The sequence below is a fragment of the Felis catus genome, chromosome D1 (assembly GCF_018350175.1).
Source record: "Felis catus isolate Fca126 chromosome D1, F.catus_Fca126_mat1.0, whole genome shotgun sequence".
Classification (NCBI taxonomy): Eukaryota; Metazoa; Chordata; class Mammalia; order Carnivora; family Felidae; genus Felis; species Felis catus.
Window position 1 is genome coordinate 4801767 of NC_058377.1, and position 15465 is coordinate 4817231.

The following is a 15465-nucleotide window of genomic DNA, read 5'->3' on the forward strand; positions in this document are numbered from 1 at the left end:
AAGAAAACTGTTTTCAATCTGATGTATCAATACAGTTTCATTTGAATCTCTGTTGGGATGATATAAAACCTTTGTAGTTTCAGGATATTCTGGAGTTAAGTAAGTAACAGTATAGGTATAATAGTGAAAAGAATAGTGGCCTTAATCTGTGAAGAGTTAAACAATGAGTTTCTACTATTTTAGAAGCAAATCATTCTCCTTTTACTGCATTTGTGGCATCTCTGCCCCTCTCCAAAAGGAACACAACTATGTCATATATTTACTTTTAAATATAAGTGAACCAAATTAATTGTTTCAAATTTTATGATATAGTTAAAACACAGTATACATTCAGATTTTTTTTTAAAATAGGGTTTTAACATCTTTGAGCTAACAAAGAATTTGCTAACAGGGAACTCTCTAATGTATTTAAGATTAATTACTGAATACCCAAAGAAGTAGGTATTATCAAAAGCATATTAAGTGCTTCAGGGCCATTTGTGATGGTTAAGTTTAAAGTTTTTAAATTGGAGAATATGCTAAGATATACTTTAAAATATGCATAGGGTAGAAATTTTGATAGAAATCTAGCATAATGGAGGTGAAACCAGACTCTTTATAATCTGGGCCACATTTACAGTCTGGGATACATTTTTCACCAAGAAACCACATCTAAAAAGCAGAGCATCCTATGGAAATGATGAAATAGAGACTGGGTGTCGAATGTTGTATGATTGGAAATTTTTAAGATGTAAATTAAGAGATTAATCTAAGTTTTAAAAAAAGAGTATCATAAAATTACACTCCAATATTATCAGTTGTTTCTCTTTCCTTTCAAACAGCAAAGCCTGTGTGCCTTTCTTATAAAATACCAGATATTCCCGTGTATTATACATATTTGTCTGCATTCCTCTGTTGATTATAAAACAGATTTAGTAGGACAATTAATGAAAAGTACAACCTCTAAAAACAGTGTGATCTAGAATGAGAAGGAAAAAAACAATGGAGGAAGAAATATAAACCAAAAGAACTTTCCCCTTAATTGTAGAAAATCCTGAATCTTCAGATGTAAAGGCACAAGTTCCAGCCAGATTTGATAAGGGCATGCACACACACACTCTAATGTTCCCTCTCTCTCTCTCTCTTTCTCTCTCTCTCTCTCTCTCTCTCTCTCTCTCTGTCACACACACACACACACACACACACACACACACACACACACACACACACACACACAACCTAATTACAAAGAGGAGCTGGCCAAGCACCTGCCTCAGCTCTATACCCAAAAACCTGCATTTTTGCATTGCATAAATAGGGCAATGGCTCACAGGCTTTGGCATCTTCCCACAGAGAGCTGCTCTCATCATTTCTCATGCCTGTACTTCTCCCAATCTTTCACCTGGTGGCTAAGAAGGTTGGAGAGGGAATCACAGTGCAAATATGCATGGACTCTGGCTTCTGTTGATGACGACTGTCCCTGCTTAAATTGGAGGCCACTGTAGCGATGGCAGGAGAGTTTCATTTCCACAAGGATAGATCCTCAGAGGGTTTACTTGGAGCCATTAATCACTGCTAATGCCTCTTTGATTGCTACGCCTTCTACAATTATTCAGCTGTGTGATTCACCCTCCTGAACTGCTGCAACCCAGTCTTGGGAGCTATGTGTCTGACCAACTTGTACAGAAATTATTAGGTTTTGGAAACAAAGTTGTGTTATAGTAAGGAAATAAAATTGAGGAGAATCTGAAAATTTTTTACCACTTTCCAAATGATATAGGTAAAAGTTAGCCAAAGGCTAAACCTATGAGTTTCCTTAGCCAAAAGTATCAGACTTTAAGTGTGACAGAAAGTATCACATCCTATGTCCATGATGTGGCTATTACAGTAGCATATGGCAGCTTTTACAGCATGCATGAAGAAGCAATCCTAGTACTTTTGTACTTCTGGAGGACAATAGCATGGAACTATGTGTATGTTTATTTAAAAAATAATTTGTAGTTACACTGTTACACACAAGATCAGTGACATGAAGTCATCAGATGCCCTGGAACTGCACTAACCCATCAAACCTCCATCAAAATACAGTAGTCCTCAGGGTGCCTGGGTAGCTCAGTCAATTGAGCATCCAACTATTGATTTCAGCTCAAGTCATGATCTCATGGTTCATGGGTTTGAGCCCTGCATCAGGCTCTGTGCTGACAGTGTGGAGCCTGCTTGGGATTCTCTCTCTCCCTCTCTCTGTTCCTCCCCAGCTTGTGCTCTGTCTCAAAATAAATAAATATAGTACATACTAAAAAAATATAGTATTCCTCATAAATAGTCATCCTTCGTCTACTTCTACACCACCCATGATGAGGAACTCCTGAAGCATACTCTCCCGATAATATCTCTAGTGATCACATAGTTCCTTCCTTCTTCCACAGAGAAACAATCTATTCCTATCACTTTGGCTCACTGGTTCTATTATACCCTCTGTTTTCCCCACAAAAATCTGTTAAAGTGCCTGAAAATAGCTCACAGGCTCTCCTTTGTCTTCTCATCTTGTTTTCAAAGAACTAATTCAAAATCCATTAAAGGCAGCTCAAAAGAATGATCTTAAATGGATGTGAAAGGCAAGAGTACATGAGAAAAAAGATACAGAACAGGTGTGATTTCGAAGGACATTATAGGTTACCAGGAGGAAGGGAACAAGAAAGCAGCAGAGATAAAAGAGGTCTATTTCAGATAAGAGGAGCTGACGTGAGATGCTTTGACTCCAGGTTTCAGCCCTGTGTGTATATGTGCTCTAACGCGGGAAAATAGATGTCTGTATTTATTCATCCTCACTAGAGTATACACTTCAAACTGTTTTTCAGTGTCCTATTTATTTGCCCTGACCCCATCCACACTTTTCATACTCCGTTCCCTTTAGATCATACATATGGAGGATGCTAGGCCAGGTAGGGAAGCAAGTGAGGACTATGGAAAAACAGTACCGATAGCACACATGTGGACTGAATGAATATCCTCTATGTCTTCTCCATCATGGGTAAGGCCACTGTATGAACAGATGAACAGAGACTGTTTATGCATGTTACCATTTCCATGGGAATCTGACAGGAACTCTGAGCTACATTTGTCACACCACATCTGGACATATTCCACAAATAGAACACAAGGGCAAGCCTCAGACACACAAGAATTAACAAAAATGGCCAGCTTTTTAAATCAGGAGGGGATACCATCTACATTTGAGCTCCTCTGTTATTGTAAAGGAACCAATAATCTCTTTGGATTCACGGTTTCTTTGGGGAAAGTGTTATGCCCTTATTATTTCTTTTGCTTTTGTGACATAGCTGTGTTCATTTTTTTCTCTGTCCCCTTCCAGTTTTTCTCCATACCCATACACATATTTTACAAAGCTGGATTCACAGTGGACACAAAAACACTTGGTTTTTGCCTATTTTTCTTTTTGTGTAATTGTTTCTCTCTAGCAGAGGCGGGGGTATTTGTAGCTGTCGATGCTCAGCAGAGCCTTGATCTAGAAACTGCCTTGAGCTAAATAAGGCTGGCTGACCCAACGTCCCTTCCCCAGGGCAACCTGAATCCAAAGACATGAGCTGTAATGCAAAGATGAGGCTTCCTGGTCTCCATGGAGGGCAACTGTGAAAAGCTGAGCAGAGTCCTTTCCTGTGACAGCAAATGAACCCTGGCCCCTCTCCTTTCTTCACATCCTCACAAGGAATTAGTCTGGTCAAACTATAAAGCTGTAAACACGTGCTACCTAACTTCCAGAAAAAGGGATGATTGGAGGGTGGAGCTGCGAGCCACAAAGCGTTATTCTCAGGACTTGATATCTACAGGGGTTTGCCTGGTGTGTCATCGGTCCTAACTAAGGGTTCCTGAGCACAAATCTTCATCTGAGTCTGTTTCCTGGAGAAATCAGGCTATCACAACATCATAAACATTCTTCATACCACAGTGTCATTTTGCCACACCGTTCTCATTGCAACAGCTGCTTAATGTCCTCGGAAGCAGATATTTTAATTGACCATTTCCTTACAGTAAGACGGTTGGTTGTTGCCAATATTTTGTCATTATAAAGAGCATTCAATAAACGCCATCGAGCCATTATTTAAAGTTTCTTCTTCTTTTGAATTATTTCTTCACAATAATCTAAGGTGTGGGCCATCACCAAGAGGATGGAAAGGTTTCAGATTACTGATACTAAAGCCGTATAAGTTGTAATATGGCACACCTAAGTTTAATAGGAAGATACACTAAGGAATCAGGGCAGATTATGTTCTACATTATAGTGTCTTTGACCCAAGGCTCCGAACAGAATGCTTCAGAAGCCCAAAGAGAAAAAGAGAACAGAATGCTCTATAATGAACTTATATAGCATTCCATTATACTTGGCTGAGTAAATGAGAGCCTACACAAGGTACCCAGTGTACAATAAATATTTGTTCAGTAGATGTGTGAATGAATAAATGAATATTTAGTTTGCTTTAAATTTTAACTGAAACATGAGGGGACTCATTAATATAGAAATGTAGATAATGCAGAAAATATGGACTGGATACTAATAAGTCCGTGGCTTTAAGTTCTTAAATTATTCCCATTCCAAAGCAAAAGTGATGGTGGTGGTAACAGGGAGAGCCCACATGGGTATGTGTTAGATCCTCTTTTATGCACAACTTAGCAAAGGGACCAACGAGGAGAATTTAAGGAGAAATAAAATAATTGCTAATAAAAGCACTTTGTCAACCAAAAACCAGTAAGCCAAGTTTGTCATTATCACAATAGGACACATACAACAAATTCATGCAAAAGAATGTCAAAGACTGGATTTTAGTGAAAACCCCAAACTTTAAATTCGGGGCAGATGAGGAATAAAGACAGTATGCTGAGCACAGTCTACCTCTGAGATGCACTGACAGATCCTGGAGACATAACCTAAGAATCATCTCCTGTTCTTGTCTCTTAAAATGTCCCAACAAGAATCATTTCTCAAATTAGTCTGACCTCATCAGTACCTTGTGAGCACGCCCTACTATCCAACTCATGTCCCATCACTCAGACCCTCCCTGGGGTTATCACAAGAGAGCATAGGAGGACAAAGAAGGGGACACTCTACTTGTTTTTGAGGGGATAGAAGAAAAACAATGGGACATAGAAGGTGCAAAAGGAAGAAACAGACCAAAGGCTTAGTTTCTTCCTATAGATAGCTTAATAGGTCAGTTTAGGGGCCACTTGACCCAAAGGAGATATAAAACAAAAATGTCTGTATTCAGAGCTCTTCATTTTCCTATAAACGTTTATCCCTGCTGTATTACTCCTTAACTCCTAAAGAAAACTAAAGGTTCTATGAGAAATCTTTCTTAATATTTGAAAGCAAACAAAAAAGCATTATCCAAAGGTCAACTAAATCTAGTACTTGACAGGAAGAAGATGTTACAGAGCTGTAAGATCTTGAACTTTCAGTCAACAAAAGATGCCTGGGAATTCAAGCTTGTGCAGCCACTCTGGAAAACAGTATGGAGGTTCCTCAAAAAACTAAAAATATAACTACCCTATGACCCAGTAATTGCACTACTAGGCATTTATCTATGGGATACAGGTGTGCTGTTTTGAAGGGACACATGCACCCCCATGTTTATAGCAACACTATCCACAATAGCCAAAGTATGGAAAGAGCCCAAATGTCCATCGATGGATCAATGGATAAAGAAGATGTGGTATGTGTGTGTGTGTGTATATATATATATATATATATATATATATATATACACACACACACACACACATACATACATACATGATGGAGTATTACTCGGCAATCAAAAAGCTTGAAATCTTGCCATTTGCAACTACATGGATGGAACTGGACCATATTATGCTAAGTGAAATTACTCAGAGAAAGACAAAAATCATATGACTTCACTCATATGAGGACTTTAAGAGACAAAACAGATGAACACAAGTGAAGGGAAACAAACATAATATAAAACCAGGGAAGGGGACAAAACAGAAGAGACTCGTAAATATGTAGAACAAACTGAGGGTTACTGGAGGGGTTGTGGGAGGGGGGGATGGGCTAAATGGGTAAGGGGCATTAAGGAATCTACTCTTGAAATCACTGTTTCACTATATGCTAACTAATTTGGATGTAAATTTAAAAAAAGCCACTCTTTCCAAAGCACTTATTTAGTGTGGTGTAGAGAAAGTCATAAATGAAAGAAAAAAACAAAAACAAAAACAAAAAAAACAAACAAACCAAAAAAAAAAAAAAAACCCTGGCTTTTCTCTCCTCAGTCCATTCCCAGGACTTGCCAGAATATTGATTGCTATTTCCTTTCTAGCTTCCAGAAGGATGTCAATGGTCAACAGAGTTTGCTTTTTCTATCCCAATGACAATGAAATGGTTGGCCTGGTGCTCTAGAAGGCAAAGAGATATACTGTTTTTTTTTTTTTTTAAGCTTTGTGACCATGGCCACCTTGTTGCAAGTGCAAACCTTGCAATGTGGGCGATCTTCTTTTAAAACAGTGAGCCAGTAAACTACAATTCTGTTGCCAGGAGAACTGAGCCAACAGTGAAACTTACTAACATCCCTGTTTGACTTATGAGAATGATCCAAATACATAGATAAATAAGACAAGAATGAAACCAAGAGCAGGCAAGCCTGTTTGTGGTAACAGTAGTACTAAGATATACTCTATCTCCCAAATCCCTATTTTTCTTGCATACTAAAGTGGAAGCAGCCATACAGGTTTGTGAATACGGCTGTTACTTAAATTTCTGCCTCCCATCAGTAACTAGATTCAGCCCACCATTTAATTAAAAATTGTGCCCCCTAAGGATCAAGATTGTCAAGTATGTCACAGCATGAAAATGCATGTGTGGACGTCAGATTGGAGGGGGGTGGTTAAGAACACGTAGGGAGACATAAAATGACATTTATCTGCCTTGTATGTTGGCTTCTGATCCTATACAAGTTTGAAATTTGAGTATAATTCACTTAAATCCCATTATTTCTATACAACAATTAGGGCTTTAAAGAATTACACAGAGATGCATTTAAAATGGATATGGTTCTTAGGGTACCTGGGTGGCTCAGTCGATTAAGCATCTGACTTCAGCTCAGGTCATGGTCTCACAGTTCGTGAGTTTGAGCCCCGTGCCAGGTTCTGAGCTGTCAGCACAACTTTGTCAGCCTGCTTTGGATTCTATGTCTCCCTCTCTCTCCCCCTCCCCCACTCATACTCTGTTTCTGTCTCTCTTTCTCTAAAATAAAATAAACTTTAAAAAATGGATATAGTTCTTGAAAAGTATTCCATCTGTCCAACAAGAAAGAAAATGAGTATCTAGCATGTTCCAGATGCTCTGACCCACTATGAATTGCAACAAGTGAGCCGTGGTCATTTTAACTATGTGTGGTAATTGTCACAGGGGTTTTAATCACCTTTAAATAGTTCACTCTAAACTATTAGCTCAGTTGATACACTAAACAGCTACTTAACATGATGTCCTGCTTAAGGTGAAGATTCTGTTTAACTAACTGTACATGCTGCTGTAGACAGAGGCAGAAAGCACCTAAACACAGAAACACTTTAATAGCACATTGCAATAGTATCTAATGACTGATGACAGACGGTGAAAAGTCATTTACCCTGGGTATTTGTTATGTTTTTTCAATGTTTATTTATTTTTGAGACCGAGACAGAGCACGAGTGGGCAAGGGGCAGAGAGAGAGGGAGACACAGTATCTGAAGCAGGCTCCAGGCTCTGAGCTGTCAGCACAGAGCCCAATGTGGGGCTTGAACCTATGAACCGAACTATAACATCATGACCTGACCTGAAGTTGGTCACTTAACCAACTGAGCCACCCAGGCACCCTTCCTATCACTAGAGGCATGAATCACCTGCTCTGAGACCAGTTCCCTACAGTATTAGATAAATGGAGTGGGATTATGTTCAGACACTATTCTAATTTCATCTTCAAGGTCCTTAGCACTGCAACAGTTTAATAAGAAAGACCACAGAACTGGAGGAAATACACCTCATAGATGGGCTCTACTCTGGACACTCATTACATGTATAAAATTTGGTGCTTTCATGAGTGACATTGGGGGAAAAACACACTTAAATATAAAAATAGACTACAAGCTCTTATGTGTTTTAGTTTAGGTTTGGATTTTTTTCTTAATTGGGGCTACCACCAAGTAGAAATACAAAGTCCTTTTGGGCTTACCTATCTTAAGTATCATTTTATTCAACAGCTTTTAGAACTATTTGATTTTGATATAATTTCAAACTTAGAGGATAGTAGCAAACAGTACCAAAGTAGGAATAGTAGGAATAGCACCAAATACTACCAATAGTACCAAAAACTCCCATTTTCTTTTATAAAGATTCATCAATTTGTTAGAAATTCATCCCTTCTGTTTTATTCTCATTCTCTCTCTCTCTCTCTCTCTCTCTCTCTCTCTCTCTCTGTCTCTCTCTCTCTCTCTGTCTCTCTCTCTCTCTCTGTCTCTCTCTCTCTCTGTCTCTCTCTCTCTCTCTCTCTCTCTCTCTCTCTCTCTCTCTCTCTCACACACACACACACACACACACACACACACACACACACACACACACAATTTGAGAATTAAGTGGCAAAGGTCCTTCCCTAAATACATCAGTGCATATTTCCTATGAACAAGGATGTTCCCTTACAAAACCACAGTACAGTTTTGAAGATGAGGAAATTTAACTTTGGTACAATATTATCTAATCCACACTCCATATTCCAATTTTGTTTATTGGCCCAGTAATGTTCTTCATGGCTCCTTCCTAGCACAGGATCCACTACAGGATTATTCACAGCATTTGTCTTGTATCTTTAGCTTTCCTTCCTCTGGAACAGTTCCTCAGCCTTTGTCTTTCAAACAATACTTCTTTCAAACAATACCTACCCTTCCAGGCCCCCTACCTTATTGGTGTGGTTACAAAGGACTAATATAGCACCTAACCACTAGATACCCACATCAAGGTGGAGAGAAAGACCTGGAGACAATTAGGAAGCACACCATGAAATGTGCTGTAATAGAAGGATAAGTTAGGTTCCTCCCATTTTTATCAGTTCAAAGCCCTTGTTCTCTAGATCCTTATTTGTTTTCTATCTTCATAAGAAAATACATTTATAGCCAGAACCATCATTAGCCAAAGTTATTTATAAAATGTCTTTTAGTTCAAGGAGTTGGCCAAAGTTATGTATGTATGTATGTATGTATGTATGTATGTATATGAGGGTACTATATCTATATAATACAGTATGCATTTATGTGTATATATATATACATATACACAGATACAGTAGTTTATGGCAATACATGCACACACAAACACACACACACCAAGTTGCCTTTTCTTTCCTTTACTAAGAAACAGAGATGGTTCTTTTAAACAGGAGATGTGCTACAATTGCTATTTTTAGAAACAAAAAAATGTGACCTGGTAAAAAGAACCATGTCTCTTTATAGTTAGAAAAGCTATATTCAGGGGAAGAGCCAAGATGGCGGAACAGAATGGAATCTTGTGTGTCTCATGTCCATGAAATACAGCCAGACCAACACTAAACCATCCTACACACCTAGAAAACTGATTGGAGGATTAACACAACAATCTGCACAACCTGAACCACAGAATTCAGCAGGTATGTGGTGCAGAGAAGTGAACTTGGGGAGCGAGAAGCTGCGGAAGGTAGGGAATCACTTTTGTGGACAGAGAGAGGATGGAAACTGGGGAAGGGGGGAGAATACAGGAAAAGCACCCCTCTCCAAAAGTAGCTGGAGAGAAAGTGGAAAATTGGAAACAGTCGCAGGGACTAAACTAAACAGGGAGAAAGGAGAAAGGAGAAAGGAGAGTGCTTAAATTCCATTAAGACTGTAAACAAAGGGAACACAAAGGCTGCAGCTCTGCAGCTCGATACCTGGAAGTGCTCTGGTGGGAAGGGCGAATCCCCAGGAACAGAGTGGGGTCCAGGAGGTTCTCGGGCCACATGGGGAAAAGCATCTCCACTGCTGGAAGTACATTTGGGAGAGACTGTTGAAGCCACCTGGTCCCAGCAGACCCCAGAAGGCGGCCACATTCGCTGGTGCTGGGGCAAGGTCATTAAGGGTGAAGCTTGATGCCAGATGTGTGTTGTGATTTTCCATCATCCCTGAAACACTGCTGCTAAACTATCTCCCAAACATTTTCTGGGGCCAGGTGGCAGCTGGCTGCAGTCTTGGGGCACAGGCAACAATAGGGTTCAGTGGGCATTTCTGGGTGTTTCCGATATTTGGACACTACTCATTCGGCCATTGCTCAGTGAGACCCTCCCACAGAGGGCCAGAATGGGTCAAAGATGCAGTCCTTCAGAAATAAGGGGCCAGGGAAAACAGCCACATCTGAGACAAAACTTGGGAGAGAGGTACTGCCTGGGGTCTGGTACAGAGAGTGAAAAAGCAGGGAGTGGGCAAAAGCTGAAGACAGAGGATGGGTGCACAACTGCTGATCCTGGAGAACAGACTGGGTAGCTGGGTAGCGGCCATTTTCACTGCTTCTGCGCATGCCCACCTACGAGCTCCACAACAATCCACCTCAGTAGGCTAGCAACACCATCTAGCAGAGAACTGAGCCATTACACTGAGCCCTGCCCAACTGGGCCAACCTTGCTCTTCAAGAAACAAGTCTCACCGTTAGCTTAATTTATGGACTATAAAGACTTACACAGACTGACTTTTAAGGGAAAATGAAGCAATTTCAGTCCTACTTCAATCTGTTAGCAGGTTCATCTATTCAATTTTATTTCTTTTTCCTTTTTCTCTTTTATAATCCTTTACTTTTTCTTGAATAGAGAAAGAGAAATAATTCATTTTTATTTTTAATTTTTATTAAAAGTATCTTCTTTAATTTTTATTATTATATTTTTTGCTTTTGTGTAAATGTTTTCAAATTCTATTTTATTTCCATAATTTTATTTTAGTCTAATTCAGTGTATTCACCTTTTAAAAATTTTAAACAATTTCCTTTTTTTTCTTTCTTTTTTTTTTCTCTTTTTCAATTCTTTTCTTTTTCTTGAATGGACAAAGAGGAATACTTCATTTTTATTTTCAATTTATATTAAAAATAGTCTTATTTAATTTTCATTACTATATTTTTTGCTTTTATGTAAATTTTTTTCTAATTCTATTTTACTTCCATCATTTTATTTTAGTCTAATACAGTGTATTTTTTCAAATTTTCATGATTTCTTTTTTCCCTTTTTTTCTTTATCTTTTTTCTCTTTTTAATTTCTCTTCTTTTTTCTTAAACACAGAAAATGAAAAATTTCACATTCATTTTTAATTTTTAATAAAAATATTTTTCTTTAGTTTTTTCTACTATATTATTTACTTCTGTGTATATTTTTTCAAATTCTAGTGTACCTCCATCATCTTATTTTAGTCCACTTCAGTGTATTCATTTTTTCAAATTCTCAAAAAATTTCCTTTTTTTTTCTTTTTCCACCCCTTTTTTAAATCTAATCTGTCAAACCACTTTCAACACACAGACCAAAACACACCTAGGATCTTGCATCATTTACTCAATTTGTGTGTGTGTTTAATTTTTTTAATTTTAATTTTTTTTTAATTTATTTTTTTAATTTTAATGTTTCTACCTCATTACTTCCTTTTCTCCCTTCAAAATAACAAAATGAACGAATTTTCTCCAAAAGAAATAACACGAAGAAACGACAGCCAGGGATTTAACCAACACAGATACAAGAAAGATGTCTGAACCAGAATTTAGAATCACAATAATAGGAATACTAGCTGGAGTCAAAAATAGATTAGAATCCCTTTATGCAGAGATAAAAGAAGTAAAAAATAGCAAGAATGATATTAAAAATGCTGAAACTGGGCTGCAATCACGGATGGATGCCATGGTGGTAAGGATGAATGAAGCAGAACAGAGAATCGATGATATACAGGGCAAACTTATAGAAAGTAATGAAGCAGAAAAAAAGAGGGAGATTAAGGCAAAAAAGCATGATTTAAGAATTAGAGAAATCAGTGAGTCATTAAAAAGGAACATCAGAATCATCGGGGTCCCAGAAGAGGAAGAGAGAGAGATAGGGGTAGAAGGGTTCTGTGAGCGAATCATAGCAGAAAACTTTCCTAACCTGGGGAAAGACACAGACATCAAAATCCAGAAATCATAGAGGACCACATTAGATTCAACAAAAACTGACCATCAACAAGGCATATCATAGTCAAATTCACAAAATACTCAGGCAAGGAGAGAATCACAAAAACAGCAAGGGAAAAACAGTCCCTAACCTACAAGGAAAGACAGATCAGGTTTGCAGCAGGACTATCCACAGAAACTTGGCAGGCCAGAAAGGAGGGGCAGAATATATTCAGTGTGCTGAATCAGAAAAATATGCAGTCAAGAATTCTTTATCCAGCAAGGATGTCATTCAAAATAGAAGGAGAGATAAAAAGTTTCCCAAACAAAAATTAAAGGATTTTGTGGCCAGTAAACCAGTCCTACAAGAAATTTTAAAGGGGACTCTGTGAGGGGAGAGAAGATTAAAAAAAAAAAAAAAATATATATATATATATATATACACACATACATATATATATATATATATATATATATATATATATATATATATATTTAAAGCAATAAAGATTAGAAAAGACCAGAGAATACCACCAGAAACTCCAACTCTACAAGCGTCATAATGGCAATAAATTCATATCTTTCAGTGCTCACTCTAAATGTCAATGGACTCAATGCTCCAATCAAAAGACATAGGGTAACAGAATGGATAAGAAAACAAGACCCATCTATATGCGGTTTACAAGAGACCCACTTAGACTTAAAGACACCTTCCGATTGAAAATAAGGGGATGGAGAACCATCTATCATACTAATGGTCAACAAAAGAAAGCTGGAGTAGCCATACTTATATCAGACAATCTAGACTTTAAAATAAGGACTGTATCAAGAAGTGCAGAAGGGCATTATATCATAATCAAGGGGTCTATCCACCAAGAAGACCTAACAATTGTAAACATTCATGCTCCAAATGTCATAGCACCCAAATATATAAATCAATTAATCACAAACATAAAGAAACTCATTGATAGTAATACCATCATAGTAGGAGACTTCAACACACCACTCACAGCAATGGACAGATCATCTAATCAAAAACTCAACAAGAAAACAATGGCTTTGAATGACACACTGGACCAGATGGACTTAACAGATATATTCAGAACAATTTATCCTAAAGCAGCAGAATATACATTCTTCTCCAGTGTACATGGAACGTTCTCCAGAATAGACCATATACTGGGACACAAATTAGCCCTAAGTAAGTACAAAAAGATCCAGATCATACCATGCATATTTTCAGATCACAACGCTATGAAACTCGAAATCAACCACAAGAAAAAATTTGGAAAGGTAACAAATACTTGGAGAAGGAAGAACATCCTACTAAGGAATGAATGGGCTAACCAAGCAGTTAAAGAAGAAATTAAGAAGTACACAGAAGTCAATGAAAATGATAACACCACAACTCAAAACTTCTGGGATGCAGCAAAGGCAGTCTTAAGAGGAAAGTATATAGCAATCCATGCCTTTCTAAAGAAGAAAGAAAGATCTCACATACACAACCTAACCATACACCTTAAAGACCTGGAAAAAGAACAGCAAATTAAACACAAAACCAGCAGAAGATAGGAAATAATAAAGATTAGAGCAGAAATTAATGCTCTCAAAAAAAAAAAAAAAAAAAAAAAAAAAAAAAAAAAACAACCCAGTAGAACAGATCTATGAAACCAGAAGGTGGTTCTTTGAAAGAATTAACAAAATTGATAAACCAATAGCCAGTTTGATCAAGCAGAAAAAGGAAAGGACCAAAATAAAATCACGAATGAAAGAGGCAAAATCACAAACAACACAAAAGAAATAAAAACAATAATATGAGAATATTATGAGCAATTATATGCCAATAAAATGGGTAATCTGGAAGAAATGGACAAATTCCTAGAAACATATACACTATCAAAACTGAAACAGGAAGAAATAGAACATTTGAACAGACCCATAACCAGTAAGGAAATTGAGTTAGTAATCAAAACTCTGCCAAAAACCAAGAGTCCAGGTCCAGATGGCTTTCCAGGGGCATTCTACCAAACATTTAAGGAAGACTTAACACCTATTCTCTTGAAACTGTTCCAAAAACTAGAAATGGAAGGAAAACTTCCAAACTCTTTCTATGAAGCCAACATTACTTTGATTCCAAAACCAGACAGAGATGCCACAAAAAAGGAAAACTATAGACCAATTTCCCTGATGAACATGGATGCAAAAATCCTCAACAAGATTAGTAGCCAACCGGATCCAACAATACATTAAAAAAATTATTCACCACACCCAAGTGGGATTTATACTTGGGATGCAGGGCGGGTTCAATATCCGCAAAATAATTACCGTGATTCATCACATCAATAAAAGAAAGGACAAGAACCATATGATCCTCTCAATAGATGCAGAGAAAGAAATTTTGTATTTGACAAAATACAGCATCCTTTCTGGATAAAAACCCTCGAGAAAGTAGGGATAGAAGGAGCATACCTCAAGATCATAAAAGCCTTATATGAATGACCCAACGCTAATATCATCCTCAATGGGGAAAAACTGAGAGCTTTCCCCAAAAGATCAGGAACAAGACAGGGATGTCTACTCTTGCCACTGTTATTCAACATAGTATTGGAAGTCTTAGCCTCTGCAATCAGACAACACAAAGAAATAAAAGGCATCCAGATCAGCCAGGAGGAGGTCAAACTTTCACTCTTTGCAGATGACATGATACTTTATATGGAAAACCCAAAAGATTCCACCAAAAAACTGTGAGAATTGATTAATGAATTCAGCAAAGTTGCAGGATATAAAAGCAATGCACAGAAATCGGTTGCAGTCCTATTCACCAACAATGAAGCAACAGAAAGACAAATCAAGGAATTGATCCCATTTACAGTTGCACCAAAAAGCATAAAATATCTAGGAATAAATCTAACCAAAGAGGTGAAAAATCTATACACTGAAAACTGTATAAAGCTTATGAAAGAAATTGAAGAAGACACAAAAAAATGGAAAAATATTCCATGCTCCTGGATAGGAAGAACAAATATTGTTAAAGTGTTGATACTACCCAGATGGGGGTGAGGAGGAGGAGGGGGAGAGGTGGGGATGGGGGGGGGGATGTGGAGCAGCCAGGCTGAGCTCAGCCGAGCCCAGGTGTGTGGCTTCCTGTGCTCCGCCACTGGCTTAGAGATTCGGAGGAGCCTGGGGAAGGGAGGAGGAGGAGGGGGAGGTGGGAACGGGAGATCTCGGGCTTGTAGCCAGCCCGGCTCTGCTCCGATCCCTGTGGGGCTCGGTTTTTTGGGGGTGGGGGGCGGGGGGGCTCAACT

The 15465-nt window shown here is 38.1% G+C and overlaps 1 non-coding gene across 1 annotated transcript; it reads left to right on the plus strand.

Moving 5' to 3' along the window:
- The first annotated feature begins 671 nt into the window (after nt 1-671).
- On the plus strand, nt 672-788 carry LOC111556868. The gene has a single exon (XR_002736584.2).
- Nucleotides 789-15465: the final 14677 nt, after the last annotated feature.